An 18,229-nucleotide genomic window follows, 5' to 3' on the forward strand; every position below is an offset into this window, starting at 1 on the left:
TGTTGTTTATTAAAGCAAGTGTAGGCATTTGATTTCCCCTGGTTTGTAAGAAGCGACGATAGTGTGTCCAATTTTGTGTTTATGCCTGCAATGTGACCCGCCACTAAGTTAATTAGGTCTATCTGAACCTCCATTTTATTCGATTGGTAGTTCAGGACCCTAATTGCTTGGCCTAGGGAGCTTAACAGGGACTGAGTCCATGATGTAGCTGGCTGATCTTCTTGAAGTTTGCTTGGGTCCTTGAGATCTGAATCCAACGTGTGGCCTGATGAAATAGTAATGGGCACAGAATGATTTGGGTGAAGATGCTTTATTGGCATGATAATACGGATATATGACGTTACAACGCATACTTTTACAACGCCTACCTTTACAACGCATTTTTTACAATGCAACATCCATTACAACGCATTCCATTACAACGCATGCATTTACAACGAATATTTAAAAACTACCTTTACAACGCATTCCATTTCATCGCATACTACCTTTACAACGCATACCATTACAACACATAACATTACATTGCATGTAAGGTAAGTATTGGATAGTGTAGGGGTAAAAATTACTATTCTAGCTCCAGGGGGTGCAACAGTAGGGTAAGTGTTGGATAGTGTATGGGGTAAAAATTACTATTCTAACTCCAGGGGGTGCAACAGTAGGGTAAGTGTTGGATAGTGTAGAAGTAAACATTACTATTATAACTCCAGGGAGTGCAACAGTAGGGTAAGTGTTGGATAGTGTAGGGGTAAAAATTACTATTCTAACTCCAGGGGGTGCAACAGTAGGGTAAGTGTAGGATAGTGTAAGGGCACTATGTGTTGTAATGCTATGGGTTGTAATGGTATGCGTTGTAATGACTGCTTTGTAATGACATGCGTTGTAGTGGTGTGCGTTGTAGTGTCATGCGTTGTAATGGTTGCATTGTAAATGCATGCGTTGTAATGGATGTTGCGTTGTAAAAGTTTTGTTGTAATGGTAGTGCGTTGTAAAAGTAGCGTTGTAAAGGTTCTTTCCCTGATAATACTGTTGTTTATTGTAAGGTTTTGTTGGTCTCTTTTTGCCGCTGGGCAACGCGTAGTGGAAACCACCATGCCTGGTCTCAAGTGGAGGTTGTTAGGACCAGGTTCTGTTCGCAGAGCTCTACCTTGGGTATCTATATACTTGGAGATTCTCTCCGTGAGTTCCTCCAGTTGGGAATCATTTGGTAAGAAAAGGGGTTTTAGCCATGGATCCCCTTCATGAGAGGATATGGAGGATAAATTGCTATGTCTTGCGGTTCCCTCCTTGGGGCCCTTGGAGCCATTGGGAGCCTTTGTTTCAACCGATTCGGTAGTTGTTACACTGTTACTCGGGTTCAAACAAATATCCTTTACGAGGGAATCATCCATGATGTCCTTTGAAGCTTCCCCTTCAGTATATTCTTTTGCAGCTGAGGGGGGGTTAGAATGGTGCACTTGGGCGGTAACAACGGCTGATTTTCCCTGGGGTAGAGGACCCGGAAGCTGCGGAGAGGAATGTGACCCTTGTTGATCGCTGATCCCATTCAATGGGCTTTTGGCCGATAGGGAAAGTGCGTTAATTGGGACAATGGGGCTTGGCAATAGGTGCGTAAATCGTGGCAATTGGATCCTTTAAATAAAAGAATTTTAAGAGACCAGATTTTCGTGTGGGGTTCAGTGTTGGTTCTGGGGTTGGTGCTGAAACCAGCCTCTCCCTTGGGCTCAACAGGACCCCTGTCAATTTATCTTCCGCGTTTGACTTCCTCGATTTCTTTTGGGTCTTTTTGCTTTCCGCAGGTTGTCGCATTTTCCCAGATCTCATTTCCAGTATGAGTTTTTCACGATGCTTTTAATCCTGCTTGGTAATCTGGGCATGACAGTTTTGAATGTATTTTTTTATATTTCTTATTTGTCCCTCGATTGTAAATTGCGGTAATGAGGTAACCTAGTGGTGGCCTTTGTTTAAGGACAAGCTTTTCAAATGATGTTGTTCTTATTGCTCCGGTTGCTCCTTACAGCAAGGTTGGCAGGATAAAAGCAGGAACGGAAGCAGAGGGAGTGCAGATCCCGGTTCCTCAGGTTTGTGCACGGCACATCTGCTGCTGGTGCTTCCGCCTCTAGTGCCTCAGCTACCGCACCTTTTACAGCTTCTACCCACGCTACGCACTCCCAGCTTCTCCTGCCTTGTAATAGATGGTCGATAACAAAGCTAGGCTTGGCTTGGCGCTTGACGATCTCTGTGACAGTAATGGGAAGGCGGATGCAGCCCGCAATGAACTGCAATGAACTGGCCCCGTGGATTGATGGTGACTGCTAGAAGGGCAGGTACGTGCTATCCGCGCAAAGTTTGCCGGTAACTGCCACAGCGTTCCTGTGGACCAGGGTCAGCCACACCTCACCACAGTCTAACCGCTGGACCCGCTGGACCCTCTGGTAGCTATTATCCTCGCCCCTGGGTTCCGGGTCTGGGTCACGGGTCACTGGTCACTGGTCACGGTCACGGACACATGACCCAGGTCGCATGTCGAGGCACACAGGGCACACGGGGCGCAACTGGTCGGGGTATCACCTGGCTTGCTGGGCTAGCCTCTGGTGCCACGGCTGCTGCTGGTATACACCGACCGCCAACCGCCTCTCCGCTTCTTTGCTGCTCCGTCGCCACCAATGGTCCTGCCTCTCCGTCTCTTTGCTGCTCCGCCGCCGCCGAATTTAGTTTAGTTTCCTAAATGATTGCTGGAGCATTAAGCAACATTTTTTTCTAGCCCCATAAGTATAAACTCTGGTCTTATCGAGGTGCCGCTGAAATAAACCAAGAAGTATTGATGAAAGATGCGTCTTCACCAGAAGTCTTGCTAGAAGAAGAATCTCCACAGTGAAACAGGAGCTGAAGACATCCACCATGCCCGGCAATTACATGTTTCGTGGACCTCATATTCTGGGTGACCATGCACCAAAACAGGTGGAAGTTCAGATGGAAGGTGATGGTAAAGATCAGGAACATTGGGCTTCAAATGAGATAAACAAAAAACTGAAAGGCACTTTGAAGTATCAGGCAACTTCAATCAAAGGCCACAGGATTCATCTGATGAGTTGTCAAAATTGACCTGGAGTGGGATGGACATGAAGAAAATGAGAAGACAACCAAACCTTCTTTCCAGGAGAAACCTAGGGCCTGTTTTAGAGTTTGGCTGATAGGTTACTCCATCACAAATGTGGCAGATATCCTGCTTGTCTTATTACAGGTGTGTTATATCCTATGAAGTGTAGTCAGACGGACTAGATATCCGTCACATTTGTGATGGAGTAACCCATCCACCAAACTCTAAATCAGGCCCTTAGAAAGAATTTGATTTTTATTTATCAGCATATTCCTACATCTTGACCTTTGAATGGCATAGGCTTTCGGAAGGAAGCTGCCTATGCGTGTCTAACAAATATAAATCATCAGTAGTCACAGGAACAAAAGGTTCAGTAAGAAAAGAGGTTAGAACACTCTTGGATGAAATTCCTGCACAAAGAGCAAAGGTGAAACATTTATAGCATTGTAAGTTTGAATATTTTACGAAAACTCCTCAGCTGATACATAAGAAGCCATAATACCTTGAAAGGCATTACAGTAACACAACACATTTTCATCAGTTCTGTCTCTCTCTCTGTCATTTGAGCGAGGTTTTTAGCTAGAAAAATTATTGTTTTCATTTATCATCGACTTCCACAAAGCTTCCTAAAAAGTATATTTAGTATCTCAATCAGAAATGATAGTATGATGCAATCCAAGAAGACAAAAAAATATTTAAAAGACATTTAGACATTTGTCAGCCATTGGAAGTATGGGCAAAGGAGACAAATCTGTAGAAATTGTATTGTACTATTTGGGTTCAGAGTTTTGTACTTCTGGAATCGCTGCTTACAAAAGATGTGGCTTACCTTTATTGAGTAGAAACAAAAAATTATTACCCATGTCTCTTTTGGAAGTGTGGCCTCATCCAGGTGGGAGGTATGTACTAGCAAAGATATCCATGCAGGAAAGGATTCTGGTGATTGGTTCAGAATATGCCCCCACAGGTCCTGAACTATTATTTTTGCCATCTATCTAGAATTCTTACACAAGTCAGTAGAGATGAATAAATTCTGGTAGGAATATAAAGTTAGACACGGTCATCAACAGGTCTAGTGCCCTGGATGGTAGTAATATCAGAGACATAGATCTTTAGAAGGATTTATTGGGTAGTCGTGCACATCCTCACATCTGGACACTTAGGAATCTAATATAAAGAGAATGCGCTTTCACTTCCTCTGTGCAGAGCATCTACACACATTTTTAATATTTTCTGATATCAGCAGACTCCCCTCCATATGTGGTAACTTGCACCAGCCTTGAGAAAGGCATTTCTGACCAGTCTCTGATTTTTCTACACTTAGATCTGAGTCTTAATATTTCATGGGTAACATATTGGTACATGAATACCTTTCAGCAAAATAAGGAATCGCATAATTTGCAATTCCCTATTTTGCAATTGCATTTAAGGAATCACAAATTGCGATTCCTTAAATGCAATGTAGGAAGCACAGAAAAAGTGCAATATGGCTGTAAGGAGTTGCAAACTACCACCAACTTCAAGTTAGTGATAATTTGCGATTTCTTAGAAAAATGCACTTTTCTGCATTTTTCAAAGTGCCATGTGGCGCACATACATGCCCTTAGGGCTTCTATGTACGCCACATGTGCACACATACATATTTCAGGGGTGCAACAGGGTGTCTTTTGACACCCTGGCACCCTTGAAATTGCATTCTCAATTTGCGATTCTCTAATTGCAAATCGCAAATTGAGAATGTCTTCCCATTCATTCCTATGGGCCTCCTAGCCCATAGGAATGAATGGGAAAGAATTGCTTATTTTCGAATCTCAATTTGCGATTCGCAAATAAGGAATATGTAGGATTCACAAAATGTTATGTCTATCAAGACAACAGTGCAGGTCAGTTGTTTGAGATTTTTCTCAGGCCCGTTTAAAATTAGCGGGGTCGACAGGAATATCTCCTCTCTATGTGATTGTTTCTTTTAAAAAAAATTTTTTTATTGATGGTATTTATACATACAGTAAACAGGGATCCCTTCCCATTGGGACACCCGCCAGTGTGCATACAGGTTGAAACATACAATACAAGTTTAATGTCGAGCCTCCTTTTCTTGCTTGTAGTAGTAGTGTTGGGAGAAAGAAATAGGAAAGATATGAATATGTAAAGAGAGAGTGAGATACTAGTTTAATGCTGGTAACGATTGAGGCATTGGGGAGTGTATCTTCCTGCAGGAGGTTCATTCTGGTTGGTTGCTTCTTACGGTGGGTCGAAAGTTAGTAGGGACTTGTCCAGTGGTTCCCATAAGTCTCTAGAGGTGTTTTTCCAGGGCAAGTACTTTATCGCCAATGAGTCAGCTCCCCGTAAGTATGTGATCCATAACAGCCATCCGCTGTAAGGTACTTTGCTTGTGTCTTTCCAGTTTGTAAGGATTAGCTTGACTGCAGCGATAAGGAGGAGGTCCAGGAGTTCTCTCTCCCCTACTGTGGGGAGGTCGGCACAGATAGAGGCTGTGATGATAGAGGGGAATAAATCTCTTGGCATTCTACAGTTGAGCACTTTGTCTATGAAATCAAAGACCCTTCCCCAGAACCCCGTGAGAGTGGGGCACAGAAAGATCAGGTGTTCTAGGTCCCCCCTAGCGCAGTTGCAGTTCCAGCATGTGTTGTTGTCCCCGAGTCCTAGCTTGTGTAGACGCTCCGGTGTCCAAAATGTTCAATATAAGAGCCACAGTTTTGTTTGCGCCAGTGTTGTCAAAGCAACATCCATCATTTGCGGGCAATTTTGCAAATAAATATAATTAATGGAAACATAAGCTTTTTTTTTTTTGCTAATGATATCCTCATTACTTTATCGCAATCATAGTTCTCGATCATCCCTAAGATTGTGTCTTTGATATCCGAATTTCCACTTTTCTCTTGGTACTGTATATGCTGGTAAAAGTGTGAGTCTCTGCCATTTGCAGAATTTGCAATATTCAATCACAGGCCATCTTGGGAAGGTTTCCCTTTAGATGGGTCCCTAAACGGATTAGTATCTTGGTATCCTGCTTCACAGGAATATAACACAAATTATGCCAGAGAGCTTATGTTCACTGATGTAGAAGACAGCTAATGGCTTCCTTTGATGGTCCTCTTCATAGCTATCACTTTGGGGCAAGGTGCAGATAGTGAAACCAACTGTGGCACTTAGGTTCAATTATGTATTTGTAATGATCCCTGTTATCCTTCCCTAATCCATTTTGAGTAAAATGGGGTCCTTGATAAAAACAGGTTTTTGTGCACGCTGACAAAACATAGAATTACAAATTTTGAAAACTACATGCCAAAATGTAATCTGGGGGTCGTGAGTACTGTAAATTTGTGGTTACTACCTAGCACATAAAATGCAATGCTCCTAGAACTTGCGCTTATAAATCTACCTTGGTGGGTTTAAAAAAGAACCCGTTTTCTATTGCAGGGGACTTGGTTGTTATATATGAGAAAGGCAAGGGCAATGCTGCAGGGTGTAACCCTATTCCACAATACACTGTAAGGCATGGCACACAGCCACAAACACCTTAAGGTGTGCAACCATTCACATAAGGAGTCTGCTCTCCGGGACAATAGGACGATCTTGACTGGGGGCTCAATTGTTCATTGGTAGGATTTTGAAGTTTTTTGCAAACAATAAATTGAAGACATTCTAAGTAGTATCCCTGCAATATGACCTTTGCCAATCTTAGTGGTAGAAATACAAACAACTCAGGCACTTCATTGGTTCCAGTTTGTGCCCCGCACTGGTGACTTAGCAATCTTCCCAGAACCGTGTATCCCTCTGCACTTGGGATCACTTTAGGAGTATGGTCTCTTGATTGGAAACAGTGATAATTAACTGTCCTTTTTTTCACCTGTGACTTTGAGCAACCTCTGAGCCCAATAGTGGCAATTTTTCAGTCCATTTCACTGACGAAGCATGGTCTAATATATGCCATAACCCAGGAAATTGGGAGGTATCTTTGAAATACACTTTTTAAATATTTTGGTTGAGTGACACTGGTGGTCCCCACTCAGGGTGAAGTCAGCTAGCCTTAGCCCCAACTTGGACTGCTATGAATACTAGCAGACCAATAGCGGTCCATGCAGGTAAGCAGGATGGGGCGGGGGGTGAAAATGACAAAAAGACGGGATAGTGAATGTAAAATAAATAAATAAATAAAACCACTTACCTTGCACTCGCCGCAGAGTTGAGTTGGCTTGGTCCATGATGATCACTCAGTTATTGTTACCTTTAAGAACATGGATGGGAGACTGTGAGCGAACACAGTCCACACTGTCCCTCCCTTGCCTGCTCTTGTGCAATCAGCTCTCACTGGGTGTCCCACAGATGCCAGGGATGCCATGGGCCTCTCTCCTCCAGGGCAGTCCTTCATCCTGTTGGGCGAAACAAGCTCCTTCCCATGCTCAGCAGGTAGATTGTTTCAGAGCAGACCCAAAGCTGGACCAACAGAAAGTGTAGATTTCAGGTGATGTCCTTTGAAAACTGTGAGACTGTCTGACAGGCAGAAATCAGTACGCTGTGGAGCACTCTCTTCCCTCGTCATAAGGGACTTGGAACTGGAACAAAGTGGGATCGATTATGTTTTACCTTTCAAAGCTCGACACCCTTTGTACTCCCTCCACTACTCCCTCTACCACTTCTTCCACTACTCTTTCAAGGGTGCCCCACCAGATCCTAATCCACCCATTAAAGCATACACATAATAGCAGAACTTAACACAACTTGGCCAGTTGAATTTACTCATAGATAAATGGTGTGGTCACACTAGTGAGATCTTCTGAGAAACAGTGCTATACCGAGGACAGGGGTAATATTCTACTGCCTACAATGACGGCACACTTGCTGTGCCCCTCTAGGCTATAGGACAGGTCCAGGACTTCACACTGTTATGGACAGGACTAGAGCTTCAGGCACATGCTTAGGTTATCATGATGCCAGGGCAAAAATAAAAGTTAGGATATCTGATACACATGCAATGGGGCTCTCTGGGCAATGGAACACAACTGTTTACCATGCAGGGGCTACTCCCTAACACTGATAACTAGTTACATTAAACAGACATTGAAGACACACTTCATAGAAAATCAAAAACTCCTTTTCCCACTTTTACTTATCCCAAAGCTGAGTAAAACTCCCAGATATACTAGAAAAGCCCAGTATGTAATGACTTTAGCAAATCATTTTTATTAACTATGCATCATGCATCTTTTTCTGTTAAAGACAGCTCAGAGATTCCTAAAAAATAATGGGTTTGACCCTCAACTTCGGTTTTCCATTTATAGGTTTAATGTGTGGGATTTTTGATGATTGTAAATCACCAAGTGACTTGGTGTAGAGCATGATGATGATGAGCAATAAGCAAGGTGGATTGTAGGTAATGGGTGAAGTTTATGGGTCAAATATTTTGGATGATTAAAGGTGGGTGTGTTTTCTATGTATTCTGGAAGTTGTGATGTATTTAGTACCTTAGGTAGATTCTTGAGACTGTGTGCTAGGTAAAGAAATTTAGAGCATAATGTGAACTCATGTACCTTATGTGATTGGTAGAGGCAGTGCATTGGATGGACTGATGTTTTGTGTTTGGTGGATCATAAAAAGATTAATGAGTGGATGATTGTATATTGAGAAGTGGGTTGATGTATGTGGAGGTAGATGCATGGTGTGTTATGGCAAGATGAAATCCATTGTGTGAGTGAATATTGTTAGTGGGGTAGACAGAAGCATTGTATGGGTCGATGGATATGCTATGTGGGGATACTGTAATACATGTGGCGCGAATGTAGTGCATTTGGTTATAATGTAGTGTATGTGGGGAGGGATTATTTAGTAAGTAGGTTCAAGGTAGTATGTGGGGTGTATGGATTTATTGTTAATTTATGTCACAATTCCGAGGGACAAAATGGGATGTGTGACATTACAACGCAGGCTTTTACATCGCATGCTTTTACAAGGCGGTTTTTGCAACGCATACCATTACAACGCATAGTGCTTTTAGGCGCTGGATAGTGAATTGTTTCATTTACTATTCCAACTCCAGTCCCCGTGGATAGTAGGGAAGGTGTTGGATAGTACATTAAACACATTCCCTATCCTAGAGCGCCCCCCAGCGCAATGCGTTATAATGGTTTGCGTTGTAAAAGTTGCGTCGTAAAGGCACTGCGTGGTAAAAGTTGCGTTGTAAAGGTTGTTTACCGACAAAATGCCATCCTCCAATAATATTGTATCCAGAATATCAACTACCACAATACTGTGAAGCTAAATATATATTGTTAAGTATAGGTTTGCCATATTAACCCCACATCTAGGTAAATCCACATCCACATAACAATACATATTGTAAAGGTTAGATGATGTGGAGCTAATATATCAACTTTCTCTATAGTGTGGTAGTCAATAATCTGGATACAATATTTTGGCTTGATGGTATTTAAGACTTGATAACGTGTTTCAACGTCATTTATTGTGTGGATGATGGGCAAATACTATGAATACTATCAATTGCTTTGCTTGTGGAGAATGGATATAAGTGGGGTCAACATGCTGGATTGAGGGATTTATTGTGAGTTATGGACAGTGCATGCAATGGATAGATGCAGTGTCTTGTTGAACCTCCTGCGTGGCGGGATGTGGTGTGCATGCAGAATCGTTGTAGTACAAAGGAGGAATATGTTTTGAGAATAATGTAACGCCTAGGGACCTATTTACAAACTGGATTTTGTACTCTGTTTAGTAGTACTGCAATAGTAATACAAAAGTACTACAAAATGCTACTCCCAAGCCTATGAGTCTAATTCTCTACCTCCAGCTCTCCTATCTTTTCTATGGGATGAGTCTCACACATGTAAGTTTACTACTCTGAAGTAAATGTAGACTGGACTTGTGGGAGTAGTTGGAAAAAGTGGCAACATCTACTACTAAATTAGATGGGTTTAGGGAAGGGTAGGTAGGGGTTTAAGGATGTTAGGGAAAGGTTTAGCCTGGGACTTACACTCACCTCCAGAAGAGTATGCTCATTGCTATTCAGAAAACGGCACTTCTAAACTTACTACTGCTAAAAAAAGACGCAAAACAATAGTAAATGACTGTGGTTCAGAGCTAGACCAAATCCAACCCCCAGATGGCCAACCACTGGTACTGCAACACGTTCACATAGAAAACAATGGAGGGAGGGACTTAAAATAAAACCCCATTGGAAATATGATAACTTTATATTGAATTATTTAAATTATAAATACATATGTAGTTTAAAACATATAAAAATAAAAAATTATTTACTTGTACAATGTTTTATTAACTTTTAAAAATTCATAAATTAATGTAACTTTTATGTTGAAATATAATCATATTTAAAAAAGTAATTTCTTACATCAATCTTATTAATTATTAATCAACAACTTAAAAACAAGATGTAGGTAGGAATCTATTTGAAATTTAAATTTCAGACCAATAATTTGTATGTTATTTATTATAATTACATTAATTACATATTCATTTCAAAGTTAAGTTAATAGTGCTTCAGCATATGTTATTTTGTTCTACATTTAAAAAAAAAAAAAAGAAAAAAAAATATATATATATATATATATATATTACCTACTGGCGATAGCCAGTAGGTATATATAGTTAGGATTTTTTTCCTATGGGATTTTTGAAAATTCTATGTCGAATAACTTTGGCGTTTGAGGACAGAATTGGCTGAAATTTTCAGGAAAATGGAACATTTTGTTTTTGAGCAGCCCCTGAAAATTTGGGGGGGTTTCGTCAAGGGGAGGCCGAGAAAAAAGGAGGGTCTCAAAACGTGTTTTTCCCATGCAATTTTCCATAGGGCGGTTGGCCTCACTTTTAGCCTGAACGGCTGAATGGATTTACACCAAACTTGGCAAAATTGTAGGGACTGGTAGCCCGATGTCCCTTTGCTATGTCTCAAGATATAGGCTCCAGTGGTTTTTACGAAAATTAACTTTGAAAAATATATATTGGGCTACATTGGGCTATATATATGTTGGAGCCCAAATGTAGCCCAATGTAGCCCAATGTAGCCCAAAGATGGCCACCAGAGACAAAAAAAAACAAATGTAGCCCAAATATCAGCCAGATGTAGCCCAACTATAGCCCAATGACAGAATGTCCCAGAGTGTTCTAAAGAACAACTAGAGTGCTAACAGTCCTACTTATTACAAAGGTATGGCACACCTGAAGCCATCTTGATTGGAATAAAGTGGTAACTCTTAAAACATTTAATTTAAAAAGGAACAAAATGAGGGGGTTCATTTTGCCATAGAAAGTATGATTAGCGAATATATGACGAAATCCCGCATACCATCAGTCCGCAAAAAAAATCCCGCATGTACTATTAGGCCGCAAATTAAAATAACGAAAACTTTTAGAACAAATATGCCTTTAGCATACACTAAACAACTAAACTACCCTAAACCCTAAAACACTACCCTCAGCATGACCCTACACTACACAAACACTACAACACTACCCTAAACCCTAAAACACTACCCCCAGCATGACCCTACACTACGCAAACACTACAACACTACCCAAAACCCTAAAACACTACACCCCAGCATGACCCTACACTATGCAAACACTACAACACTACCCTAAACCCTAAAACACTACCCCCAGCATGACCCTACACTACGCAAACACTACAACACAACCCTAAACCCTAAAACACTACCCCCAGCATGACCCTACACTACACAAACAGTACAACACAACCCTAAACCCTAAAACACTACCCCCAGCATGACCCTACACTACACAAACACTACAACACTACCCTAAACCCTAAAACACTACCCCCAGCATGACCCTACACTACGCAAACACTACAACACTACCCAAAACCCTAAAACACTACACCCCAGCATGACCCTACACTACGCAAACACTACAACACTACCCTAAACCCTAAAACACTACCCCCAGCATGACCCTACACTACGCAAACACTACAACACAACCCTAAACCCTAAAACACTACCCCCAGCATGACCCTACACTACGCAAACACTACAACACAACCCTAAACCCTAAAACACTACCCCCAGCATGACCCTACACTGCGCAAACACTACAACACTACCCTAAACCCTAAAACACTACCCCCAGCATGACCCTACACTACGCAAACACTACAACACTACCCAAAACCCTAAAACACTACACCCAAGCATGACCCTACACTACGCAAACACTACAACACTACCCTAAACCCTAAAACACTACCCCCAGCATGACCCTACACTACGCAAACACTACAACACTACCCAACACCCTAAAACACTACCCCCCAGCATGACCCTACACTACGCAAACACTACAACACTACCCTAAACCCTAAAACACTACCCCCAGCATGACCCTACACTACGCAAACACTACAACACTACCCTAAACCCTACAACACTACCCCCAGCATGACCCTACACTACGCAAACACTACAACACTACCCAAAACCCTAAAACACTACCCCCAGCATGACCCTACACTACGCAAACACTACAACACTACCCAAAACCCTAAAACACTACCCCCCAGCATGACCCTACACTACGCAAACACTACAACACTACCCAAAACCCTAAAACACTACCCCCAGCATGACCCTACACTACGCAAACACTACAACACTACCCAAAACCCTAAAACACTACCCCCAGCATGACCCTACACTACGCAAACACTACAACACTACCCAAAACCCTAAAACACTACACCCCAACATGCCTTTAAAACGTAATTCTTTGTAAAGGCATGCGCGATAAATGCACATGCGTTTTGAAAAAATGCAGGATAATGGTATGCGAGGTCAATGACCTTGCGGGATAATGGTATGCGGACTGAAAGTCTGCAAGATAAAAAATGCGGGAAAATGGCTGCAAACCATGATTAGCAGCAGACTTCCCTGGTGAGCACTAGCTTTACTACAGTGATCTAATGAGCAACTAGAGTGCTAACATTCAGAATTTATGGCAAATGTGTGACACATCTGAATGCCTTCTTGATAGAACCAAAGTAAACAAGCATTGAAAATGCAATAGATCTCGCCCTCGTTTAAGTTAAAGCCATTCTGTTTGTAATGAGGTGGCTTTTTAGCTTTGCTTTTATTAGTGTTTTTAAAACTTTCATGTAAATAACATGCATATGTATGCATATATGTATATGTATGCATGCATTTATATTTATATAGATATGCAGATTATATATGTTTATATATGTATATTACCTACTGGCGATAGCCAGTGGGTATATATAGTTAGAATTTTTTCTCTAGGGATTTCTGAAAATTCTATGTCTAATAACTTTGGCGTTTGTGGACGGAATTGGCTGAAATTTTCAGGAAAATGGCACATGTTGTTTCTGAGCAGCCCCTGAAAATTTGGGGGGGTTTCGTGAAGGGGGGGGCGAGAAAAAAGGGGGGTCCCAAAACGCGTTTTTCCCATTCATTTTTCCATAGGGCGGTTGGACTCACTTTTAGCTCGAACGGCTGAATAGATTTACATGAAACTTGGCAAAATTGTAGATATGGTTTGCCCGACGTGCTTTTGCTATGTCTCAATATATGTGCTCCAGTGGATTTTGAGAAATTAACGTTTAAAAAAATATATATATCTGTGACAGCGCTCCGGTTAGCGCCCCGGTTCGCGTACCTGACGCGTAACGGAACTTCGCGAAGCGAAGCTGATTGGCTCTCCGGTGTCTGCCAACATTCTAAACAGTCCGGAGCGGCCGCCATCTTGTCTCTCGGTACGATCGAGAGACAAGATGTGGTGAAAAAAGAAGGGGGAAATGAAGGAAAGGGGGCAAGGTAGACCACTCCTGACCCCCTAGGATTGATGAGGGGGATATTAAAGTGCCCCGCGATTTTTCGTGGTAGAGGCGCTTCCCGGTACGCGAACCGGGCAGCTAACCGGCAGCGTAACGGGAGTCCGCCATCTTGTGTTTTTGGAGCGTCCGGTTCGCGTACCGGTTAGCGTCCCGGTAAGCGTAACAAGGGGAAAACCAAGAGAAACAGTAAAAAAAAAATGAAGGGAATAGATTTCCAGCAAACTTGGCAAAATTGTAGGGACTGTTTGTTTGATGTGCCTTTGCAAGGCCTCAAGATATGTGCACGTGTGGATTTTGTCTAATTAAGGTTAAAAAAAATATATATATATCTGTAAGCGTGCTCCGGCACGCTTACGTTACGGGTTTTGTTTGCGCTGCAGAGCCGATACGTCACGGTTATGCGACGCGTCATGAGGCGTCTCACGTGGCTACGTGATATGTCACGTAATAAGAATATATTTTACAGCTATAGATATTAGCTTTTAAAAAACCAATGAAATTCACTGAAAAAACCATAGGTTATAGACCATATATAGTTAGGAATTTGCATTTACAAAACCTTGAAAATTCACTGAAAAAACCATAGGTTAGAGACCATATATAGTTAGCTGGACATTTTATTGACATAAAACCAATGAAATTCCATATATAGTTAGTTGCACTAACTATATATCGCGCACCCGCAATCCACTGCTGATGATGTCACACTTTACATCATTCATGACATGGTCAGTGACATCACTGATGACATCACTGATGACATCTCAAATGACATCACTGATGACATCACTGATGACATCTCAAATGACATCACTGATGACATCATGACACACCAATACCAGTTACTACATACGCACTCACTGATTCCTACGTCTACACACACATTCACTCATTCACCCATACAATCACTCATACATACAGTCACTCATTATTACAACACTATCATATGCACTCATACACCTATGCAGACACTCACACACTGCCACTCATCCATGGAGTTACTCACACACCTAGTCAGTCCTGTAAAGAATCAATCACACTTCCATTTCCTCATCTATACAGTTAAACACAGAACACCATACTTCAGTGACATCACTGATGACATCACTGATGACATCTCAAATGACATCACTGATGACATCTCAAATGACATCACTGATGACATCATGACACACCAATACCAGTTACTACATACGCACTCACTGATTCCTACGTCTACACACACATTCACTCATTCACCCATACAATCACTCATACATACAGTCACTCATTATTACAACACTATCATATGCACTCATACACCTAGTCAGTCCTGTGAAGAATCAATCACACTTCGATTTCCTCATCTATACAGTTAAACACAGAACACCATACTTTTCACACATATACTAACACATACTTACTCTCTTATACAATCACTGATACAAGTACACATTGATATGCACAGAGTCACACACCTCCCAGCCAGCCACACACACACTCAGTCTTCCATACATCCACTCATTCTTCAATATGTAAAACATATTTAAACTTTACAAAAACACACAGACACTAGATGATGTCAACAGTGATGTCATTTGAGATGTCATCAGTGATGTCATCAGTGATGTCATTTGAGATGTCATCAGTGATGTCATCAGTGATGTCACTGACCATGTCATGAATGATGTAATATGTGACATCATCAGCAGTGGATTGCGGGTGCGCGATATATAGTTAGTGCAACTAACTATATATGGAATTTCATTGGTTTTATGTCAATAAAATGTCCAGCTAACTATATATGGTCTCTAACCTATGGTTTTTTCAGTGAATTTTCAAGGTTTTGTAAATGCAAATTCCTAACTATATATGGTCTATAACCTATGGTTTTTTCAGTGAATATATATATATATATGTTTTTACCAACACTGTGAGCGCAAATTACATACTACTGATGTACATGTGACAAGTAAGGACTGCCAATACCATAGTGCTTTGCGGCATACACCCACTGAGGTGGGACACATGCCCACTGGGGCGCGATCAATAAATAATGTTTTGCAGAAGACTTACCTGTCTGTTTGCCTTCTTCTTGCGTGTGGGGCTCTTGACAAAGGACGTGAGTCTGAAACATGGTGAGCCAGGGAATGTGATGTGAGGGCAAAGCTGTTTCTTCGTGCAGTCCTCAGCAACATGAGAGGAACTTTCCGGGAGGGCTTCCCCACAGATGCTGCTCTTTTTGTTGGATATATTCGGCTGTTGTCGGTCGAGGGGAAGAACCGCCGCTGTGCTTAGCGGATCCTGAGCGGCTGGAAATCTGGCTGTCTCATTGGGAGCGGAAGGCTCAGGCTGTGTGACATCGTATTGCAACGGTAGCAACATTTGTTTGTTTCATCAACCCACTGGGGTAGAATTTTACACTACGTTGGATAAAGACAAGCACCCACATTGGTACATTTGACAAGTAAGGACTGCCAATACCATAGTGCTTTGCGGCATACGCCCACTGAGGCGGGACACACGCCCAATGGGGTGCGATCAATAAATAATGTTTTGCAGAAGACTTACCTGTCTGTTTGCCTTCTTCCTGCGTGTGGGGCTCTTGACAAAGGACGTGAGTCTGAAACATGTTGAGCCATGGAATGTGATGTGAGGGCAAAGCTGTTTCTTCGTGCAGTCCACAGCAACATGAGAGGAACTTTCCGGGAGGACTTCCCCACAGAGGCTGCTCTTTTTGTTGGATATATATATATATATATATATCATGTGAGCAAGGCTACACGTTAGCTGAAACGCGTCATCCTGCCCGACATCTCGCACCATTTATAATTAAATAAAGTCACTTCAGCCAGCAGTGTATGCTGATTTTGGAGTCCGTGTCTTTCTCCGTTTGGTGATTACAGGCGCCGGAGCGGTAATTGGATATATATATATATATATATATATATATATATATATATATATATATATATATATATATATATATATATATTTATATATGTATATATATATGTATATATATATATATATATATATATACAATCATTTTTCATTAATATTTAATATAAAATATTTTTACATTTTTTACTTAAAGATGTTGACTTTCCTCTATACTTTATCATACCAGGATGTCCCTATGGTAAAGTATACAGAAGATTAAAAATATTTATTATTAAACTTAATTACAAATATTATAAAAAATATTGTTATAAAATGGTATTTGATATGTAGATGACGGAAACATGTATAGGAAGTATAGATGAATAGAAACATACAAATGTAGACAGTAGGTGAGAGGCCTATTTATCATTCTTATTTCCTGACTAGACTTGAGACACAGACCCCACGTGATATCTATCTTTGACCTTGCGTTGTGGAGTAGGTGTAGAACCATTAAAGCCTGGTGTAGAGTTTGTTGGTAATGGGCATTTTGAATATTTTTAAAGGAAATGCCTAATTTACCAGGTCATCCACTGGGTGAATTTCCTCCACCCACTTATACCCTTGATGGAGAAATTCCACTGTTGGATTTTCCTCTATATGTAGTATTTTCTGTAGCCAGTGGAGGTTTTTGTATGATCATTTAATCAAGTACTTAAACATTTGGACGCGATTCGGTGATCTACAAAATGGCGGCCAGTACTTTGCCGAGGACGGTATCGGCTGAGAGCGGCTCCGGGAGGTAGGCTCGACGTACGAGCGTTTTCGCCCTAAAGATACTCCCGCTGCCCCTTCCTGACCCGGGGGCTTAATAATCAGCTTCACCTGGTGGCTGCTCTCCACCGGGACTTTCTGCCTTGGAGCCTGCCTAACCCCAAGATGGCGCTCGTCGGCGCATCGCGGATGCAGATTGAGGCCTTTTCAGTACCGGTCTTACAGAAGAGGTCCTGTTTCTTTCCATGTAGTCGGTCGGACGCCGGGGAGATGGGCCATGGATTCCCTCCTTGGTCGTCACCTACCCAGTCGGTCTTTAGACAGACTTCCTTTCGTCTCTCCTTGTTGTCTCTTCCCTTATCCTCCCTTTCTCTACTCCCCTACCCCCTCCACTACTTTTCTCTATCCTTTCTCTCCTCTCCTAATTGTATTGCCTATTTTTTTGATGTATTGTGTAATTGTTGATCTTTTTCTGTTACATTGTTGATTCTCATGTAAAGCGCTCTGATACCTTCGGGTCTAGCAAGCGCTATATAAAACTCTTTAAATAAAATTAAATAAAATAAGTATATAAACAAAAGGATCACTTAGGGGCATATGTAGGTAGCCGTATGCGATTCACAAAC

General features: G+C 41.6%; 1 protein-coding gene across 1 annotated transcript in view; it reads left to right on the forward strand.

Annotated features, from left to right (window-relative positions):
- The window catches only part of LOC144792887 (dehydrogenase/reductase SDR family member 4-like), a 171,386-nt gene that overhangs the window by 144,811 nt on the left and 8,346 nt on the right, over positions 1–18,229 (forward strand). The gene's annotated exons all lie outside the window — the stretch shown is intronic.

Source organism: Lissotriton helveticus, chromosome 11, assembly GCF_964261635.1.
Source record: "Lissotriton helveticus chromosome 11, aLisHel1.1, whole genome shotgun sequence".
Taxonomy (NCBI): domain Eukaryota; kingdom Metazoa; phylum Chordata; class Amphibia; order Caudata; family Salamandridae; genus Lissotriton; species Lissotriton helveticus.